General features: G+C 54.2%; 1 protein-coding gene and 1 pseudogene across 4 annotated transcripts in view; both read right to left on the reverse strand.

Moving 5' to 3' along the window:
* Window positions 1-19218, reverse strand: part of GNAO1 (G protein subunit alpha o1) — a 170536-nt gene that overhangs the window by 29816 nt on the left and 121502 nt on the right. The gene's annotated exons all lie outside the window — the stretch shown is intronic.
* Window positions 12672-12769, reverse strand: LOC112809113 (U6 spliceosomal RNA; annotated as a pseudogene).

Genomic DNA, 19218 nt, shown 5'->3' on the forward strand with positions numbered 1-19218 from the left:
GGAAACACAGACTACTTCACCCGTGTCAGGTGATTCAAGAAGTGAGGGAAATTGCTGGAAATCTGCAGGTGTTCCTTGGGTGGGGAGAGACACAACGGAAATGAGGCTTAGCACTTGGGCACTCTGTGGCTGACAAAAGATTCTCTACAAAAGGTAAGTGGGGCCAAAGCCTTCTGTGGAGACTTCCCAGAAGTGAGCTGTCCAGCTAGGTAGCTATTTACGCGTCAGAGGCCCGTCTACTGCGGAAAGTGGGTGGGCAAGTTTGGCGGCTATCTACCTGGGGCAGAGAGCTACAACGGGCTTGGAGGCTAGCAGGCCAAGCCCACAATGCCGGCCAGCCCAGATCCACCTCCCTCGGGGTACTGTCCCAAAGATCCCGAGCCACCCACAGCTGACACGGAGGGCTGCCCACCAAGACAGGATGGCTTCCCAGCTTCTGAAACGTGCTGGAGATGAGTTTCTGCAGCATCTGAGCCTCCCCGGGGCCACGGGCCTGGAAAGCTGGCCCCGGGGCCTGGGTGATGGGTGCCCTAGGCAGGCAGTGACTCAGGCAGGGTGGGTGAGCAGGGGTGCTGCCTCCACCTGGGGCTAAAAACAGGCCTATGAATCAGGGGCCTACATGCTGACGCTGCTCTCGAGTGCCTGGGTGACCTTGGGAGACCTCGGTCTTCCTCAGCTCTCCCTCCGTGGGCCTGCTATCTGTCCTATCTGTGGCCTGCAGCTGGTGAACCTGGCCAGAGCTTTCCCAACTTCCTCCTTTGGGCCCCACCTTCCCGGTTTCTGCCAGGTCTGTCAGAAGGGAGTTGGGAAGGGAGTGAGGGGGGGAGACGCCCTCTCATCTGAGTGCCTTGGAGCCACACCACGCCTCCCAGCCAGGGGTGGTTTACAAACCACAGCCACTCTCACCTCCTTTGTTGATCTCCCCACCTGTGTCCTGGAATTCCAGCAGGATGACTGCACAGCTTGGGGAAGGCTGGAAGAGCTCTCCTGCTGGGAATTCTCCAGGGGACAGCCCAGGGGCTGGAGCTGTCCTCCCAGCTTCCTCTAACCCCCAAGGTGCAGCGGTGCTGGGGGTCCTGTGCCGGCAGCGACTCCCCGCTCCGCCGCCCCCAGCTGCCCTTGCTGTTCCTGTCCGGTCTCCCCCAGCCCAGTGTCTGGCACCCCCACTAGCCCAGCGGCTCAGACGCAGACTAGGCGTCGTCCTTGGTTCGGCTGCTTCCCTTCCATGTCCGGGGTCCTGCTGGATTTTCTGTCAAAGCTGTTTGCAGTCAGACCACTTCTCCCCATCTTCTCACACGTCTCCCCGGGGCCAAGCCAGCACCGTCTTTCTCCTGGCTACCCTCAGTCCCCCTCCCAAGGGCTCCCTCCCTCCCTTGCTTCTCTCTTGTCTGTTCCTCGCACGGTAGCCAGCAGGAGACTGTGAGTGTGACATCAATTCTCCCTTAGAAAAAGAACTGAGCACACTGACATCCACATAAAAGACTGCAATTCCTAGCTTTGCTTGCTGCTGGGTGTGGCCAAGTGACAAGTTCCACCCAATGAGAGGTCAACCAAAGTAGAGTGGAAGTTGCACCCTTTTCTCTCACTTCCTCGTTCCTTCCGTCACACTTGGATGTAATGGCTGGAGCTCTAGCAGCCAACTTGGATCATGAAGACAAGCTCCATACCCTAGAGATAGTAGAAAACAGCCCTAGGTCCTTGATAGCTTTGCGATATGTGGATACCGCATACCTTCTGGACATTTTTTAAAACGTTTAAAATAAACTTGTTATGGAAATCATTATTTTTCAGGCTCAGATATTCATAGTCAAACCTAATCCTAATGGGTACAATAACTCTCTGTTTAAACTCTTTCAAGAGCCTCTCATCATACCTACACTCCAAACTCATTACCTTGGCCTCCAGGCCCCCGCCCAGCCCTCTGTCCCGATCTCCTCCCACCTTTCCCCTCTCATGGGGCTCCAAACACACAGCCCTTCTTCCTGCTGCCCGGGCCAACCAGGGTTATCCCACCTCAGGGTGCTCTGCTGCCCAGATGATCTGTGTCTGGGCTCTTCCCCATCTCAAATGTCACTTCCTCGGGGAAGGCCTCCTGGATGGCCCCAAGCAGAGTCTGTCCCGACAGCACACTGACCACACGTCACAGCTGGCGTCATGTGAGCCTGTTCCTCAGGGCGGGGATGGTTTCCTGATTTTTCACAGTTCCCCAGGTCTCACACTGTGCTTTGTACATAGCCGGTGCTCAGCAACGTTAATGGGACGAGCGGGCCTTCGGCACTTAAATATCAGGCCTGGCCCCGGTTTCTCACTCCATCCTATCCGTCCCTTGACTCTCCTCATCTGGCTGATCTCAACAGTATCCGTAGCTAATTTAGTCATCACAGTAACTCTACAGGTGGCCATCCTGTTTAACAGATGGGGAGACTGAGGCTCTGAGGTGAGCGAACTTGCCCAAGACCACGCAGCTAGTAAGTAGGACAGCCTGGAGCCCAGGGCAACCTTCTCTACTGTCCTCTAGTCAAGGGTCCCTGACTTGTCCCTGAGGCCAGAGTGGAGGACGCACAGGTCCCAGCCCAGCCCCCGGAACAGAAGGTCGGAAGGAAGGGTACAAAGGGTCAGGCTTGGAAGAGAAGGAGGGACCTTGCCAATTTGCTCTGGGGCACTGTGGAGGGTGCTAGGCTGGGCCCGGGCCTGTGGGTGCCAAGCTTAACAAGCAGTTAATAGAGCCAGAGGGTCCCTTGTGCCTTTGTCTGCCTGCCTTCGGGGGCCCAGGGGAAGGTGCTCACACTGGGCCTGACCTTCCCATCCAGGTCTCCTCCTGGGCCAGTAGTGAGGATGTCCCCCCTCTCCCAGTCTCATTCCCTCACCACTGAGATGCCTTCCATTCCCTCACTTTCTGGTCCCAGAGTCCCAGCTTCTCTGAAGGAGGGCACTTCCTAGGATCCAGCCTGAGCAGTTGGGGTGGGGCTGACTCTGTCCCCCGGTTCCAGCAGTGGACACATGGTCTGGCCCCGGCCAATCATCCCGCCGGCCTCAGTGAACGGTTTGGGATAGACGAAGAATCCGTATTTGTTAAATTAGACTACAAGCAGCCCCCCGTGGCCCAAACAGTCCCAGGACATTTGTAGAAACTTAGGAAAGAGACACTCTCAAAGGGAGGGCCCACCTGATTGTGGAGCCAACACTGGGGAAAGCAGAGGTGAGAGAGGGGGACATCCCGAGACACGGTAACATGTCAACACCTGGACCTAGCTGTGCCTGCAGTCACATCTACCTCTGGCTTTCCAGTTCCTGGAGTCGATCCCTTGATTTTTTTCCGAATCCAGCTGAGGTGATGTTTTGTTGGTCTGTTTTACTTTTGCATTTATACCCCAAATAGTCCTGACGATTCTACTTCCTGGTCTGCTGAGACTATCAGGCCTACCCCCCATCGCTGGGACCCTCACAGTTCCTCTGACTCCCCTCCGCCCTTAGCGTCTGGGCCCACATGTCTCCTGTGTGTGCGGCAGTAGGTGTGCTGTGGGCACTGGCCCCATGCTGGACCCTCGAGGCAGTCTGGTGGGATGCTGCACACAGCTCTGGGAGGAGCTTAATGAGGCTGCTCACTGACTGTGTGTCTGGCAGGGCCCCACGCAGCTGAGTTCGGTACAAGACATTCTTCGCCTTGTGACTCCCTCATGCACCAGCGTGCCTGGCCCCAACCACTAAATGCCTGTAGTGCCCCAACTGTCACCACTCACAAACACACCCCACAAATGGCCAAACTGCTCCTGGTGGGGCACCCTGTCCCTGAGGGGCACAGTGAGAGAGCCGTCTGCCAGCCCAGGGCCAGGAGGACCGGCCCCTGCCAGGGGGGTGAGGGCGCGGCCCCGCTCTCCACCTCTGCCCGCATGGTCCCGAGGCCCCGCCGCAGACAGGAAGGGAGGGCTCTCCCTTGGGTGTGTGTGAGAACATGACTGTTGTGCTGCCTCAGGGGTACAGACCTGGGTGTGCTGGGCTGACAGCTACTGAGTGCCTGGCATGCCGCCCTGCCCACCAATCTCCACTTGCTGGGACTGATCGAATGTCCAGCTCCCACGCCACCCACCCTCTGAGGATCCCCTTTGGTCACTCCCGTCTCGGGCTTCCAGCCTTGCTCCGGGCAGCCTTCTGGGGGCTCAGGAGCCACCCAGACCTGGGCTCCAGTCTGGGCTCCCAGAGCAGGGCTTTCATCTTTGTGAGACTCAGTGTCCTCCCCTGAGACGAGGGAATGACCGAACCATCATGCTCTTCGCAGGGCTGTGGTGGGAACAAATAGACAGCACCAGCGCACGGGTAGGGCTGAGGGTGGGCTGTGCCGCTGCCCTACCCCCCGACCTGTCGGCCTGGGGGGCACGGAGAGACGAGGAGGCCAACCTGCCCGCTCTTGTGATGCGTGTGTGTGTGCGCGCGCGCGCGTGTGTAAAAGGGTGGAACATTCTGGGGCACAGCCACACAGTGTGTTCGGAATGTGAATGCGGGCCAGATGCCATTCTTAGCACTTAAGGATCAGGAGGCTCTGGAGGGGCTGTGACTTCTCAAGGAAACCTGCAGGACTCCTTTTTACCACATCAGTGATTTAAATTGCTCATGTGTTGATGTGTAAATGGCCTGAAGCTGCTCTAGGTGGAGGTGAGGTCCTCCTGGGAACCCCCACAATTCTGGGGAACCCCTTGAGAAAACTGTCTGGAGAAAGGGGTGGGGCGGGGGAGGGGCATGTGGAGACAGGGCCGAGGGGACATCTCCATCGTCTGGTGGGGTGGGGAGCTCAGCACAGGGTGCTTCCCAGAGCTGGGCTGCCTTGGGCCGCTGCCAGAGAACAGGGTGCTGGTGGGGTGGGGCGGAGTGGCTACGCCCGAGCTGACAGCACACAGGGGTCTGTCACTGGGACCTACAGGCCAGGGGTCTCCCCGGAGGACCTGGGCTGCTCGGGACCAGCCATGAGTATGCTTGGGAAGCAGCACCCAAGACTCAGGGGACAATCAGGGCATCGTCAGGGTCATCGGTGCGACTGCCCACTGGTGTCCAGGAGTGAGGAGATCCCCTTCCCGAAAGCCATCTGCAATCAGCCAGCTGGTTCAGGAGCCGGAACCGATGCCACAAGGAGGGGGCAAGGGCTGCCAGGGTCATCGGGGGCCTGGCCCATCTGCCCACCCCGACTTCAAGCTGCCACCCCCCACAGACAGCCCCTGCGCTGGCCTCTCAGGCGCACCCCTCCCACAGACGCGGCTGGTGCGTGTCTGTGCTGGGCCACGCTGGGGGGGGGTGCTAGTGAGTGCTGACCAGAGACAGCTGGAACCAACACCACACACTTCCATTCACCTGCCGGACGCTGCCAGGAGCTTAGAAGTGCCCGGATGTATTCATCAGCTGAAATCGGGGTGGCTACTTGCACTTTCATTTGAATGCTTGGTTCTTCCAAACCTTTCTCTTCTCTCCAGGGCACTGTGCACTTTTCAAGAGACAGCAGCAAAAAGGCTTGGAGCTCAGGTACAATAAAGAGCCTCTCCCCTCACGAGAGATGAGATGCAAAGGATGTGGTGGGGAAGTGAGCAGGACTCCTAGATCAGGTGATCTGGGTTCACATGCTGGCTCTGCAGCTTTCTCGCCCTGCGACCTTGGACAACCCACGTCACCTCTCTGAGCCTCTGTTCCCTGATTAGTTCCCACCTCCCGGGGCTGTCTGTGCAGATGAAACAGGCTAGGGATGTGACGCAGCTTTGCAACATAAAGAGCCCTGCAAATGTTAGTTATTATAAGCAAAGATGAAGTCCCTCAGACACAAACAACAAGCTGACATAAAATAAGCCTGCTTTTGTACAAGACTTTTCAGGCAAGGATGATCATCTTGATAACAATAATCATAGTAATTATAATAATCACCCCTTCCATTCCGAGGAGCTGCCTTGGATCCTTCAGAGTTTTGCTCCATCTCTAATCTCCCAGGCTAAGTGAAGTGTGAACACATGCGTGTACACACACACACACACACGCACGCACGCACGCACGCACGCACCCAGTCCTCTAGTTGCAAGGAAAGCCTCCACCTGACCCCGCCCCGCCCCGTGTGTTGCAGTTACCTTGGCCCCCGCCAGGGGGCAGGAGCACGCAGGACAACGGGAGTGGGAGCTCAGGGGACAGTTTGAGCACAGAAGACCAGGCAGGGCAGGGCCAGGCAGGGCCTTCCTCCAGCTGTGGGGCTGCCCCCCCCCGTTCCTCGAGGGGAAGAGGCACAAAGAGCCCAGCCGCTGGAGGGCTGGCCTCCGACTACAATCCCAGCAGGTGGAGATTGGTGGGCAGGGCGGCATGCCAGGCACTCAGTAGCTGTCAGCCCAGCGCACCCAGGCCTTTAGCCCTGAGGCAGCATGACAGTCGTGTTCACACACACACACCCAAGGGAGAGCCCTCCCTTCCTGTCTGCGGCGGGGCCTCGGGACCGTGGGGGCAGAGGTGGAGAGCGGGGCCGCGCCCTCACCCCCCTGGCAGGAGCCGGACCTCCTGGCCCTGGGCTGGCAGACGGCTCTCTCACTGTGCCCCTCAGGGACGGGGTGCCCCACTAGGGGCAGTTTGGCCATTTGTGGGGCGTGTTTGTGAGTGGTGACAGTTGGGCATTTAATGGCTGAGGGCCAAATATCCTTGGGGCTCTTTCTTACTTGGGCTTAAGTGTCTTAGCAAGGCCTGTGCCTACAGCATGCTGTCAGTTCACAGGGCCGTTGGGGAAGCTCGGGGACGTCCTAGGTCTACCCACTTGCCCTAGGGAAGGGAACCTTCCTGGTCCCCATAAAGATTCTGAAGCAGAACCAAGGATTTGGTGGTTTCTAATCTTGCCTCCTATCAAATCTGCCCATCCATCCATCCCTATACTACCTATCGAGGGTGCCTACCCATCAAACATCATCCGTCCACCCCCTCAGCCATCCACCCATCCGTCTCATCATCTACCCATCAGCTGCCCTCGTTCATCCATCCATCCAGTCACTTACACACCCACCTATCCGTCCCTTTGCCTCCCTTCTTTCCCACAACAGCACCTGTCTGTCCCGGAATTACTCATTGGCATGCCCATTCCTTTCACTCCTCCTTGATCTATCTAGCTACCCACCCATTCATCCACCCATTTACTCATTTATCCATCATACACCCACTAATGAGTACAGTCTTGGCCTTAAGAACTTTCACGTTTGGCAAAAAAGAACACACTGCCTGAATCTCCCCAGCCGGTTAGCCGGTGCCTCAAACCCAGCAGGGGAGAACTGCCCCCTTGGCTCGCCCTCCCTCTGCCTGGGGCCCCATCTTTGTCGGCGGCCTGCAATCTTCAGGGATTTGTCTTAAGCCCTTCTGAGACCCTTCTCTGTTTGAGGCCCAGGCTGCCTCCTGGGGAGGTGGAGAAGGCTGGGGTTTTCTGAAGGATCACACTCTTTCCAGCCTCAAAATTCTTGGATCTTCCAATTATTTAGAAGCAGCTCTTTCTGCTGGCTCACTATCTATCTTCAAGAACTGGGGCTTATGGGGGAGACTGTGGCCTCAGTCCTCTGAGACCCTTTCACTGGATCCCACACTTGACACCTAAAAGTTCCCACTCGGAAACCATTTGCCAGCCCTTCCAGTGGGTCGTGGTGTCTTACTCCTGGCCCCGGCCCCAAGGAAGCAGAAGGAGCCGGAGCTAGTCCAGTGACGGTTCCTTCACCACCGGCTGGCCAGATGTCTTCCCGTGCTGAGCCCATGGCTGGGAGCTGCGGACCCAGCAGCCAGCAGGACCTGGACCCTGCCTACCCAAGCCTGCAGTCAGTGGGGGCATCAGACACATCAACCGAACTGCCCCCTGGGAGGCAGAAACTGAGTGAGCGCTGGGCGTGGTGGAGACACTGGGGTAGGTGGGGGGGATGTGAGAGAGGTATGTCCGGGAGATGGGCAGTCAGGGGTCAGCCGTGCCCAGAAAGCAGGGCACAGTCCAGAGACAGTCTTCCCTGAGGGGGGAATAAGGGGGGAAGGGCAGAGACCCTAATGGAACGGTCCTCGAGGGCGTCAGGGGCCCCTCCGGCCATCGGCAGGGTCTGAGGACAATGGTGGGGCTTGGCGGTCCATGTGACCCTTAGTCATTAAACTAGGAATAGCGGGGCGCCTGGGTGGCTCAGTCGTTAAGCGTCTGCCTTCGGCTCAGGTCATGATCCCAGGGTCCTGGGATCGAGCCCCGCATCGGGCTCCCTGCTCCTGCACCTCTCCCACTCCCCCTGCTTGTGTTCCCTCTCTCACTGTGTCTCTGTCAAATGAATAAATAAAATCTTTAAAAAACATAAATAAACTAGGAATAGCTACCTTGCCTGCACAGGTGGCCCAAGGGGCTCCCACACAGACTGCATCTTGGTGGGGCTTCGGTCCCGGGCCACTGAGTGTGAACGTGTGCACCTCCACGGAGAGGGCTGAAGGCAGCCTCGGTCCCACGGTGGGACAGCTCTGATAGTCGCAGTCCCACAGAGCGAACACTGATGCTCTCTGAGTGTGGGGCCTGGGACACTCTCTTTCCCTCTGCCTCCCCCGGCTCCTGGCCCTCCTCAGGGAGCGTCCGCATTTGTGTGCTGGGCTCTCAGTGCCCATCCCCGCCTCCCGGCCCCAGCTCTGCCATTCTCAGATGGAGCTGCTTCGTTTCGTCTGTCTCCCAAGGCCACCCTGGCAGGGCGTCCAGTGCAAGGCTGCGGAGGGAGACTGGAGGGTGAAGGGCAGTAGTCAGTCCACAGCTTCCGAGGGGGGAGGTGCTGAGGCTGGTGCCGAATGGAGTGAGGGCCTGCAGAGGAGGCCGGCCAGCGCACAGACGGGTGGGCCACGCAGGTGACTGGCAGAGACGGGGACGCAGGATGGAGGCTTGCTGGGGCCCTCGGGGGCGGAGGGGGGAGGCAGTGGTATGTTTACATCACCAAGGCTTCTGATCACCTCAGATCCCCAAGGATGAAGTGGAGACTCACCCTTGTCCAAAGCTCCCACCATCACCCAATTTGGGACAGCCTGACATGTCAACCACTTTCTCTTGGTGCCTTTCTCCCCTGGGCGGGTCCAGAACCTGCCAGTCTTTACCTCCTGGATGTCTCTCCTAGACAGGGGTGCGGGGGACAGCTGAACCACCACGCAGGCACTGTTCAGTCAAAAATACACTTTCAGGTGAACAGGACAGAAATTTCCAAATCTGTGATACCCTCGCCCTCTGCCGCCTTTCTCCTGAGCACAATGTTCTAAGATAGGAGAAAAGAACTAAAATTGGAGAGGCTAAATTTCTAAGAAACGAACAAGGGCAGAATAAAATTACCCACACAGAGCTCAGTCAAAGGGAAAGAAAAGTGATAATGGCCAACCTCGTCTCTTCAGAACATGAAGTGACGATGGTGAATAGTTTAATTAGAGCCGCCTTGGCTGGGAGATACTAGCAACAAAACTATGGAAGAGGGAAGACGGAAGTCGGATCAGCACACACATGGCCGGGGTTGGGGGGAGGCAGGTAAATCCGGAGGAGGGCAGGTCTGGCTGCCCGGCGCCTCTCCCCAGGCTTATTCGTTGATACCCCTCCCTGCCTCCTTGTCCCCTCACTGGAGGCATCCATTCAGCGTTAGCTCGATCAGATGCTGCCTCGGTTCAAAAAGGAGCCTGTCACCCTGCTTCCAGGATCTCAGGGACATGGCCCGGAGCAGTGCATCAGGTGTCAGAAGACTTGGCCCTGCCTCCAACCGGCTCTGGGACCCTGGGCAAGCCTCAGCTTCTCTCAGCTTCTCTCTCAAGCCTCTTCTTCTCTTTCTCAAAAACCCTGAGAGATTTTTGGTCCCCCAAAATCACGAGGAAGGGATTGGCTACGCCAGTAGTTCTCAAAGTGTGGTCTGCACCCCTGGGGGTCTCTGAGGTCCTTGCAGGGGGTCCACAAGATCAAAACTGTGTTCAGGACAATACTAAGACGCTATTTTTTGCCTTTCTAACAGTGTTACCTGCTTGTACTGATGGTGCAAAAGCCATAGGATATAAAACGCTAGCCCCTGAGCAGGAAGCAGGACCACCAGACTGCATTCACACGGTGGGTCACAGAAGATGCCACTTTTACTTAAGAATGCCCTTGATGAAGTAGTAAAAACCACAAATTAAAAGACAATCTCTACCCCGAGTACCCATTTTTTCCATATTCTGTGCAATGAAATGGGAAGTATGCATAAAACACTTCTGCAAACCAAAGGATGCTGGTTTTCTGGAGGAAAGGCGCTTGTAAGACTGAGCTGCCAGCAAAAATAGTCCCTTTATTCATGGGACACCACTTTTACTTAAAAGAATGCCTGACAGACAACGGTAATTCGGATTTGGTCTCTGGAAGACATTTTCTAAAAACGAACCAAGCGAGCCCATCATTTCAAGGAAAACAACGAACATATCTATCACCAAAATAAAAAAAAAATTCCAGCTTTCAAGTGAAAGAATTTTGGAAAACTTGTGTTTACCATCATGAGCTTGACAGCTTCCCATTACCTAAAGACTCTTCTGATGAGATCGGTATCGATGTTATCAAATGTGAGTTTTTAATACTGTATGCGGAAACGTGTCAACATTTGGAAGAGCCACGTAACTCTGAACTAATATTTTCCAAACGACCAAAATGGTGTTAAAAATCATGCATGGTTAAGAGACCCATTCAAAGTGCAAAGTAGATCAATGGGTGTTTTCAAGAGACTTTATTTTTTTAAGAGCAGTTTTGGGTTTATAACAAAAGCAAGAGGAAGGTAGAAATTTCCCATATAACCCCTGCCTCCATCCGTGGACAGCCTCCTCCACTATCCACATCCCTCACCAGAGTGGTCCATTTGTTGCCAAGGATGACCCTACACGAACACATCATAATCATCCAAAGTCTATAGTTAACCTCAGGGTTCAGTCTCGGTGTTGTACATTCTATGGATTTGGACAAATTTTTAATGCCGTGTGTCCACAATTATGGTATCATGCAGAGTATTTCCACTGCCCTAAAAATCCTCCATGTTCTACCTATTCATCCCTTGCCCTCACCCCACTCCTGGCAACCACTCTGATCTTTTTACTGTCCCCACTGTTTTGTCTTTTCCAGAAATTCTCACAGTTGGAATTATACAGTATGCAGCCTTTTCAGATTGGCTTCTTTCACCTAGTAATATGCATTGAAGTTTCCTCCATGTCTTCTCATTGCTTGATAGCTCATTTCCTTTTAGTGTGGAATAGTATTCCATTGTGTGTATGGACCAGTTTACTTATCCACTCACCGACTGAAGGATAGCTTGGTTGCTTCCGAGTTTTGGCAATTATGAATAAAGTTGCTACGAACACCTGTGTGCAGGTTTTGTGGGGACAAAAGTTTTCACATCTTTTGAGTCAATATGGAAGAGCCTGATAGCTGGATCCTGTGGTCGGAGTATGTTTCATTTTGTAAGAAAGTGCCAAACTGTCTTCCCAAGTGTGGCGCCATTTTGATTTTCCCCAGCAATGAGTGAGAGTCCTGTTGCTCCATGTCCTTGTCAGTACTTGGAGTTGCCAGTGTTCCGGATTTTGGCCATTCTACTAGGTGTGTAGTGGTAGCTTGTTGTTTTAATTTGCATTTCCCTGATAACATATGATGTGGAGCATCATTCCATATGCTTTTTGCCATCTGTACATCTTCTTTTGTGCTGTGTCTGTTAGGATCTTTGGCCCATTTTCAAGTTGGGTTGTTTTCTTATTGTTGAGTTGTAAGAGGTCTTTGTATATCTTGGACCCCAGTCTTCTATTAAACGTGCTTTTAGCAAATATTTTGTCTCGGCCCATGGCTTTTCTTCTTCTTCTCTTTGACGGTGGCCTTCACAGAGCAGTTTTGAATTTCTATGAAGAGCAGTTTAACTACTTCTTTCATGGATCGTGACTTTGGCGTTGTCTCTAGGAGTCATTGTCAGACCCACGGTCATCTTGGTTTCCTCCTCTATCCCCTTTGAGGAGTTTTATAGTTTTGCTTTTTACATTTAGATCTGTGATTCATTTCAAGTTAACTTTTGTGACAAGTGGAAAACCTGTATCTGGATTTTGCTCTTTCCTCTGCACTTGCTCTCCCAGTTGTTCCAGAACCACCTGCTGGAGAGAGACTGACGGGTTTTAATGTAACAGCACAGGAAAGGGTCGCTGATACAGTTTCAGATTGCAGCCATCCTTTAGGAAACCGCCACTTGTCCAGTCTGGGTGAGTTTCACACAAGAACTATCTGAAAAGGCTAGTAAAACATTCCTTCTTTTTCCAAATATGTGTTTATGTGGGGCCCAATTTCAGTCCTCTTCTTCAACCAAAACAACACATCATGACAGACTGGATGCGGAGGCACATATGAGAACCAAGCTGTCTTCTATTAAGCCAGCCATTAAAGAGCTTTGCAAAAATGTAAAACAATGACGTCCTTCTTACCGAAACATTTTCAGTAATCAGAAAATGTTATTTATACTAATGTGTAATAGGTTTATCATTGTTATTTTTAAATGAATGAAGATTTAAAATTTTTCTTGGTTTTAATTTCTTTTTTTTCCCCCAGCAAAACAACAAATATTTATTGAGCACCTATTATGTGCCAGGCGCTGTTCTAGGAACACCCCTCCCCCCCACCAAAGGATAAAAAACCAAAACGAGATAGAAGCAGAAAATAAAATATGGAATGCTTCACAAATTTGTGTGTCATCTTCATGCCAGGGGCATACTAATCTCTGTATTGTTCCAATTTTTATTTTTTAAATTTATTTTATTTTATTTTTTTTAAAGATTTTATTTATTTATTTGAGAGAGAGAGAATGAGAGATAGAGAGCACGAGAGGGAAGAGGGTCAGAGGGAGAAGCAGACTCCCTGCCGAGCAGGGAGCCTGATGCGGGACTCAATCCCTGGACTCCAGGATCATGACCTGAGCCGAAGGCAGTCGCTTAACCAACTGAGCCACCCAGGTGCCCTGTATTGTTCCAATTTTTAGTATAGGTGCTGCTGAAAGTGAGCACTCTTGGTTTTAATTTCTAATGCAATAAAAATTGATAGCTGTAACATACATAAACAGAATTGGGGTCCTCAATAATTTTTTAAGAGTTTAAACCGGTCCCCAAACCACAACGTTTGAGAACCACTAGACAGATCATTCTTTCTCAAACATTCTCCCCTAGCATCTTTATAACTTCAACAAAAGTCCTGTTTCACCTGGTGACTACCAGTTATTAATTTTCTTAGACACATCTTTGTACTTTATAAACTTCACATCCTTACAGTAAAGGGAAAACCTGCGTGAAGTATTCTAAATGGAAGATACACATAAGAATAATGACAATGAAAGCAGACAAGTTAAATTCTAGCAGGACCCGTTTTCTCTTTGTTAACAAGGGGGAGAGTTCAGAGGTGTTAAGGAGATACTAGCGCCAGCCTGAGACCTTCTTCTTGAGCTTCTGAGGATGATAGAGAGGAAGGAATCACTTTCCGATGTGGTGAAGCCATGGTAGTCGATGTGGTGACTCTGTTCACTATCTCATCTCAGCACTCATGCTGTCTCATTGCACAGAAGGGTAGCATGCACCTCCCCTTGGGGGGGGTGAGCAGATGGTCTCTCAAGATCTACCCTCCCCCCGCCCCTGCTGCCAGACAGGTAAGGGCCAGCTGATGAGGGCTCCCCCTGCTGAAGTGTGGCTGACTCACATCCCTCATGGGCTGAGAGGTGGGACACAGAGCCACAGCCAACATCCCTCAGTTAGAAAATCGAGAATTGCAAGTTTTTGCCAGTGGAAGGCTGCCAGGGTTGGGGTTCAGGAGGAGCCTCTAGGGTGAGGGCCCAAGGCAGGCCAAACCAACCGGGTCCAGAGGATCAGCAGGTCCAGGCTCCTGCTGTGGCCACTGTGAGCCTTGGAGCTGGGAACACAGACCCCCCCCACACAGAGACACATGCATGGACATGCCTGTTCAGAACTCTGGCTGCCAAGGAGGGGCCCTAAGACAGAGTCACAGGAGCCTGTATTTAGCGAGCACTTCCTGTGGACTTTAGTTCATGAATGTTCATGAGTATTACCATTTCACCCTTTTATGAAGAGAGAAACCAGAGTTCGGATGGCTTGTGAGGCTGGCCCAAGGTCACTCAGCTAGTAGGTGGTACAGCGGGGATTTGAACACCAGCTGTCTGGCCCCGGAGCTCACACAGCGCTGCTTCCCACCTCATGCTCTGAGGGGAAAACCAAGGCCTGTGTAAAGCAGGTGGGACCTTGTTCAAGGTCACCTAGCAAGCCTGGGGGCAGCACCAGGCCAGAGCCCTGGTCTTCCAGGTTCTCCTTGAGGGCGGGGTCTGGGAAAGCTGGTACCTGGGACACTCTCCGCCTGCCACCCCTGGCTTCTCTGAGCCCTGCTGCTAAGCGGATGGTGCTCCCAGCTGGTGCCCACTCTGGGGGTTAGTGTGTTGATGCTGGTGCTGTTTACACATGAGGCAGGTGGGATGGAGACAGGTGTGAAAAAACAAGGGTGACAAATGGTCTTGTCAACCAAAACACTGGCGAGGCGGAGTGGCAGCCGTGGCTGTACCCCAGCTGGGCCAGGCAGAGCGCCAGTGGGCCACCCTGGGGGTGACAGGAGGCAGAAGGCATGGAGGGACCAGGCTGGATGCTGGCTCCGCTGGCCCCCAGTGCCTGGCCAGGAGACAGGAATACAGGGCAGGGGGAGGCCCGTCTCGCACGTGAGGTCAGCAGTGGGGGGAGGATGGAGAGCCGCACCCCCTGGAGTCTGCAGGCAGCTCAGGCCCAGGGGGATGGGAGCTGCTCCGGCCTGGGTGCAACCACCTCAGCAGCTCTCTCCAAGGCCCGGGACCGGGGTGCATGGCCTCCCTTCCCCACTTAGACCCCACCATCCTCATCTCCCTGACATTGACTCTGGGTGATCAAGGGCATGGGGTAAGGACAAGGCCCTAGCTGCACAGACCTGGGCGTGGCAGGGTGGTCAGGGGCCTCAGTGCCTAAGGCTCAACTCTGCTGCACGGGGCCAGTGCCTAAGGCTCAAATCTGCTGCACGGGGCTCACTGAGGAGAGAGGCGGGGCAAGGTGTGCAGGGGCTCAGGCCAGCCCTCACCATCTGAAAATGCAGGACCACAAGGGAAGCCACCAGGTGTCTCCTGGGCTCAGGTTCCTCTCCCCTCCAAGGCCATTCTTGCTTTACTCTGTCCTTCTGTGTCCTCTCTCTCCTTTCCCACGTCCTCTGTCCCGGTCCCAGCCAGGGAGAAGCCAGCCCCACAGCACCTTTGTTGGGGTTAGGAAAAAGGAGTTCTTTCCTCCGGGCTACACGACCTGGCAAGGGGAAGGTGAGCTTAGTTTCAGCCCTCTCGTGGTCTCTGGCTTAGAGACCCTTCCGCAGGCCACCACCTGCCCTGTAACTGAGCTGGAATTGATGGAGTATGAATGTGAGGTGCGCCGCTTGTGGGCCAAGGCTCCTAAGATATAAGTGTGTCTCCTGAATGCATGTGATGACAAAGTCCTGGGCGGTGGTGGTGCCATAAGATGGAAGGAGCTGGCCCATGAATCACCATGTGGAGGAGAGCCACCCACCCAAAGCACCTGCCCCAGACTATCAGATGGGCAGGAAAGAACCTTCTGTTGCGTTTGAGCCAGGAAACGCCGGCGACGTTCATGGTAGTAGCGGGGGGTGCCCCTGTCCGTGTCCTGCTAGGGTTCCTCCTCTCCTGCTTCCTGGACAGGAAACAGATTGCCCTCTCAGTAAGCCGGAGAAAGGTAGAGGCCAGTTTTCTGGAATATCAAAGAATCTGTGATCCCGCTCCAGTCCCCTGCGAACAGGAAAGGGGGCCCCACAGCAGCACCTCCTGTGTCTCAGCCACTCACATGCCTGCCACAGCCATGACTTTTGTTCACCGCTGAATCTGGAGAATGCTGCAGGGTGCAAAGCAGGTGCTCAAAAAATGATGCTGAAATTCGTCTGGGTTTGGGTACCACCTGTGCCACAACTGACTTCATGTTTTTCTTTAGACTTGCATCTACTTAAACTTATTTTAAGAGAAAGGAAATGAAGTTTCACTAACAATAATATATGCAAAAGGATATTTGATTGGTTATTTATTTTAGAAATAGAGATAGACAGAGTGCATGTGCGGGCGCTCGAGCAGTGGGAGGCAGAGGGAGAGAGAGAGGGAGAGAATCTCAAATAGACTCTACTCTGAGTGCACAGCCCGACGCAGGGCTCCATCTCACGACCCCGAGATCATGACCTGAGCCGAAATCGAAAGTTGGACACTTAACTGACTGAGCCACCCACGCACCCCAGTTTTTATCTTTTTCTAATATGCATTAAAGTTAAGAACTACTGAGATAAAAATCAACACGTGCATCCATCATGCTAGCTAAAATCTGCCCACTTCCTCCAATTGGGAAGCATTTTCCTGCGACGAGCAGCATAGGCAGGCACGGCGCGGAACAGAAGAAGCATGCCCAGGAGCAATGAATCTGGCTCCAGCCCCTAGGCGATGGGCTGGGAACATCCTCCCCATTCTGCCTGGCTCTGACCCTCTCCCACCAGCAGGGCCTTGGCTTGGGGTTCTGGGAGGCTTGGAGCACCACCCAGACTTCCTGGGAGTGTACACTCGCTTGCTGGGGGCAGCACAGGATGGGGGCAGGCCGTGGGCTCCAGGTTTCCTTGGCCACAGACTTCCCGTTTCCTTCTCTGTCGGTGCCTCCCTCCTTGTTCCCTGGTTTTGGTTCCAAAAGGGAATGGGTCCCTGGTGGTTGCAGTTCCCAAGGAGTGTGTTAAATTCTCACCAGAAGGGACAGGGCCCCTGTGCCTTCCTTCACTTGGGCGGGGCGATGGCAACAGGGAATCTGTCCTGACCGACCCCCCATCTCCCCACCCCCAGCAGCCAACTTGAGGCCTCAACTTTGTTGAGATGACTGCCCCAAACTGCTCGGACACAGGTGCAGAGAACCAGGGGCTCTGGCCTGCTAAGGAGCGTTGTTGTCATGGATACTTCCGCTCTCCTAGCTGCCAATGTCTTCTGAAAAGGGAGCGCGATGGTAAGTGCCCAGCACCAACGCCAGCAGGGGAGACGGAAGTTAGGAGGGGGGACACCTGTCCTACCCACCTGTCCCCAGCAGCCTTATGGCTAAGTGGGCCCTTGCCCTCCAGTGAGGTGGGTGCCCTCTAAGCAGGGGCTGTAGGACCCTTCTCTCTGTGCCGACGGGGACTGGGTTGGGGAGGGGGAGAACAACTTCCTGGGAGCCACCAAATCCAAATCCAGAACTGCCCCCTCCCCAGCCTCTGAGCCCTCACCCAGCCACCAAATGAACTTCAGCAAAACCCCCCAAAGGAAAACCACTGTGCGCTTCATTCCACGTTAAGACTTGACCTTCTGAAAAGGTGGGGATGGGCAGTGTGTCCTGACTCCACCTCTGTTGACCCTCCATCCTCACCCTGACACCCACCCCCTCCACCCCTCCCCTGGGGCCTTCTTTCTCCCCTTGGCTTCCACCTACACTCATGCTCTGGCCTCCCAACCTAAGTCCGTCCCCGACACCGATGCTCCCTCAAGCCACTGTCCTCCCTGCTTCTTCCTTTTGTCCTGCCGCCTCTCTGCCCACTTCCGGCGGGGGCTTTCACTGCCCTCCCCATCCCCCACTGCTGTCTGCTCACTTCTCTCTCGGGGTGCCGGGCCCTGTGGATGCCGCTTCCTGGCCAGGGTGCTGTCTCCCAGGTCACGTCAGTCCACTGCGGGCTATCTCTCGTGTGGGCCCCTGTCCCTCCACCCAACATTTAAGTTGCCGAGGGCTCAGTCCTCAGACCCCTTCTTGCTTTTGTAAGCCACCTTCTCTCTGGGCAGGATGTCAGCAGATCCTCCTCTGTGCAGGGGGCTGCCGAGTGACCCCACCTGACCTCTGGTTGGTTTACTGGCTCCTCCACTAGGCTCGGCATGTTCCTGGTCAATCCCACCCTCTCCCCTGCACCTGGGTTCCTGGGCCACAGTCTCCAACACCGCCTTCCCTCCCAAAGGAAGGATTGCCGCCAAAGCAGCTAATGACTGCTGCTGTTCCCTTAATTTTTAAAAATGACCTCAAATGGACTCATTTTAAATAATCAGCTTATCCTAAACAATAACATCTATGAAATCAGGGGCCTGTGTGCTAATTTTTCTAATATACACTGAACTACATAAAAGTTCTCCAACAAAAGCTGTTGGTCTGTGTGAACGGCCAGGTCATGTGTGCCCCCAGGAATGCCTGCACCACTCTTTGGGGACACATAGCCCCTCTGCAATGGTAATTCTGTGCTTCTGGTCACGCAAGCCGGAGACCCCGAGGCCAGCTCCACTCTCTTCCCTTCCTCTGTCCCTCCAGCCAGTCTGATTCCCAAGAACTGTCATTTGCCCCCAGAAAGGTCTGAACTCTGACCACTTCAGTCTCCCTGCAAGGTCACTCTGGCCTCTCCTCCAGGGATGACAGCGGGGGTCTAGCCCAACCAGTCTCCTGGCCTCCAGGCTCTGTCCCTTTAATCTGTCAAGAAAGCACTTAATTCACACCCCAGCCCTCAATGGCTCCCATATTTTGGAACCGAGGCCAAGCTGCCCACCACCTACTAGAACTCATTCTGTTACCCCATGCTCCTCAGCCACCTCACCACCCTGCCGCCCTCCCTTCGGAGGAATTGGGTGGAGACAAGGAGAGCGGAGGGAATGAATGGCACAGAGACCTCGGTGGGCCACCAGGAGGGTGGGGGGGCAAGTCAGGGGAAGCAAGTGGGAGAGAGTGACATGAGGCCACTGGATTTGTGGGAAATGCCAGGGTCTGGCCTCCAAGGGCACAACATTTCAACTCTGTGACTTAGTTTCCTCAACTATAAATGGTGGCATTCTCCACGCTGTGTTCTCGTCCCAGGGTGAGTGAGAAGCCAGGGTCTGGATGGACGTGCTCTCTGAACTGTGCACTGCTTGAAGTATGCTGCACAGGCGCGCGCGTGCGTGCATGGAGATCAGCATCGGTAGTATGAGTAATAGTTGCAGGAACGAAAGTCGGCCTGGTCAAGCCGTCTTTGTGAGCTAATACAGGGTGCACAAAAGGAGGGACACGAAGGAGCTTCTGAGGGAAGCTGGCTCATCACACCTGGAGTGCTCTGTCCAGAGAGCAGAATAGTACCTTGCGCTTTGGGTGGCTCCCTGGGCCAGGTGGCCCCTGTACCTCCCACTCGGA

The sequence above is a fragment of the Callorhinus ursinus genome, unplaced genomic scaffold (genome assembly GCF_003265705.2).
Source record: "Callorhinus ursinus isolate GAN/ISIS: 27379988/994484 unplaced genomic scaffold, GSC_fseal_2.0 scaffold56, whole genome shotgun sequence".
NCBI lineage: Eukaryota > Metazoa > Chordata > Mammalia > Carnivora > Otariidae > Callorhinus > Callorhinus ursinus.